Genomic DNA, 2,996 nt, shown 5'->3' with positions numbered 1-2,996 from the left:
TGGAGATTTCGCGTGCCCCACAATCTGCTATTCAAGTCACCAGTTCCCCTGGATTTGGGAATATGATACTGCTTCTCTCAGTTATTTCTCTTATTTTATTATTCTCTCACACTGCTGTCTTCCTTTTTTTGTAACATTTTTTCTTTCATATAATTTTACGGGTATATATATATATATATATATATATATATATATATATATATATATATATATATATATATATATATATATATATATATATATATCTCCATCATCCAATCCTATGTTGTCCCATGAGAAGCGTACGAGCCCTTGACTAGACAAGTTTGTCATAACATTTAAGATGAGAGTGACCAGTCTCATTCATCCCTGAGTGGCATTAAGTAAACAGTAATCCCCAACCATCCCTTGAATATAAGCCTTCACCGGCTCAGTCAGATTAGAACGCCTTTATTACTCACTAAACCACCAGGCGCCATAAAAATTTGGCTATATGGTTACCACCCAGCTTAGTAAATAGTTTCCTGGAGTATGGGAAACCATTTGGCTTGTCACTCAGTGTAAAGTCACCCATAGGCAGAAGGAAGAGGAAAGAATTAGGGAAAGAAAGACAGAAGAGGGAGTGAAAAGTCCCCAGTATGGAAAGAAAAACAGAAGATGAAGGATGGAAGGAAGAGAGGAAAGGGCAGACACCCAAAGCAGCACTGCATCGAGTGAGTGAATGGTGAGCGCCTCCACCTATTTAGGTCCAGTTATTGCTAATGCTTTTTTATGTAATGTGGAGGTTAAATGGTTAAGGGACTGACCGACTGATTTTAGACCTACTTATTAACTAATCATGTAAACCAGAGCGCGGTCTCCAATTTATGAGCCACAAAGTTCATATAAATCATGTATTGTATTTTGAAATCATTTGAGGTGACTTACAGTAATGGAGTGAAGCCATCACAGGTGAGCCATTATACGCCAGCAGTCATAGAGTGACAGAAAAGTGAAATATGCTACTTTTGCACTATCATGTTGCTGCTGTTCAGTGTGTGTTATTGGCCAGCTTTGTACTGCACTTATTATTAATCGCATTTTCTTTCTTTCTTTCTTTTTTTCTTGTATTATTTCTTTCTTGTCAATAGTGGCAGGAACTTATACCCTTCAGAATTTACTGATTCTTACCAAACTTGGACATAATGACCAGGGTATGACCTACTTGTGTCCACAAGGTATTGGTTTATTCATTCATTCATTCATTGCCAGACGCCATGTATCCCAAACGGGGTGGCCAAGGGCTTTGAGTTAATTGTTTTACAGGGAGGGGCACTAATCCTCCACCAACCCCACTTGACACGTAGGGATGCCAACAGCATCTGGTGTTCCCAGGCGGTCACCCATCCAAGTACTAACCAGACCCAACGTTGCTTAACTTCGCTGATCGGACAGGAAGCGGTGTACTCAACGTGGTTATTGGTTTATGAAGTGGATATTTCTAGGTACACTTTTCATACTTTAAAAGCAAGAATGTGCTGTGTACAAATGTCTGAGCAACAGAGAGGTCCTGCATTACTTCATGGTGGACAAACATGTGTAGATGATTTTATATTAGTTTTATGTCCTTTATATGCTTTTAAAATAAATAACTTTGTAGAGTATGATGTTTATTTGAGAACTGATTACTACTTTAGCTAAAATCCTCTTAATTAGAAAAAAAAATCCTGTGACTTCTGATTTCCTGACCCCTACACGCCGGGGGTTTCCGGCAGTCATCCACTCCTCCTTATGGGGGATTTCCAAGATTTGGCAAAAATACCCTTACTTCAAATCCTAATATTTGGCAAACTGTAATAGCTTGAGCAATTAACCCCTTAACCGTGGGGCGTCACTTTCATGATGTTTGGGAGCAAGGGATCATACTGCGGGGCGTCACTTTTGTGATTCTGTGTTATTTTGAATTCTCCCGGGCTTTCAAGTGGTAGCTTGTATCATCTATCAGTGCTGCCAGTGTCCAACACTAGCCAGCACTCCTAATCTCATCTGTACTCCCATCCATTGTTGACAATTTAGCCATTTCTCCCCGTTCTTGACTCCCCTCCCTACCTCCCCTCCATTACCCTCTCCTCTCGCCTGCCCAGCCGTGCAACGCTAAGTAAATCTTCCCTGGAATTTTCCACTGATTTCATCCATTGAAATAAGCCCTATGCCCTATTCTTATACCAAATAATATATACAAAAAAGAAATAAGGTAAGTGAGAGTGCTATACACCTGGAATTGGCTAATTATCACCTGACAACACCTCACGTACACTCGTTCGCTAATTTTCACTGTTTATTTCCCCTTGAAATATGCCGTATAATCTACTCTCGTAATAATAATATATATAAGAAAGGGAGAAGCCTAAGTGATATTTACATGCACCTGGAACTACCTAATTATTGCAGGCCACCACACTGTATTCTACATTAAGTAAATCTTCCCTGGAATTTTCCACTGATTTCATCCATTGAAATAAGTCCTATGCCCAATTCTTATACCAAATAATATATACAAAAAAGAAATAAGGTAAGTGAGAGTGCCATACACCTGAAATTGGCTAATTATCACCTGACAACACCTCACGTGCACTCGTTCACTAATTATCACTGTTTATTTCCCCTTGAAATATGCCGTATAATCTATTCTCGTAATAAAAATATATATAAGAAAGGAAGGGAGAAGCCTAAGTGATATTTACATTCACCTGGAACTACCTAATTATTGCAGGCCACCACACTGTATTCTACGCTAAGTAAATCTTCCCTGGAATTTCCCACTGATTTCATCCATTGAAATAAGCCCTATGGCCTATTCTTATACCAAATAATATATACAAAAAAGAAATAAGGTAAGTGATAGTGCCATACACCTGGAATTGGCTAATTATCAGCTGACAACACCTCACGTGCACTTGTTCACTAATTTTCGCTGTTTATTTCCCCTTGAAATATGCCGTATAATCTATTCTTGTAATAAAAATATATATAAAGAG

General features: G+C 38.6%; 1 pseudogene; it reads right to left on the bottom strand.

Annotated features, from left to right (window-relative positions):
• Positions 1-1,328: 1,328 nt before the first annotated feature.
• LOC145397073 (5S ribosomal RNA) lies at positions 1,329-1,442 on the bottom strand (annotated as a pseudogene).
• Between the last annotated feature and the right edge of the window lie 1,554 nt (positions 1,443-2,996).

The sequence above is a fragment of the Coenobita brevimanus genome, chromosome 4 (genome assembly GCF_032717465.1).
Source record: "Coenobita brevimanus isolate Jiangsu-jjx chromosome 4, ASM3271746v2, whole genome shotgun sequence".
NCBI lineage: Eukaryota > Metazoa > Arthropoda > Malacostraca > Decapoda > Coenobitidae > Coenobita > Coenobita brevimanus.
Note: the sequence above shows the minus strand (reverse complement) of the source record. Positions and strands in the feature narration are given on the sequence as shown.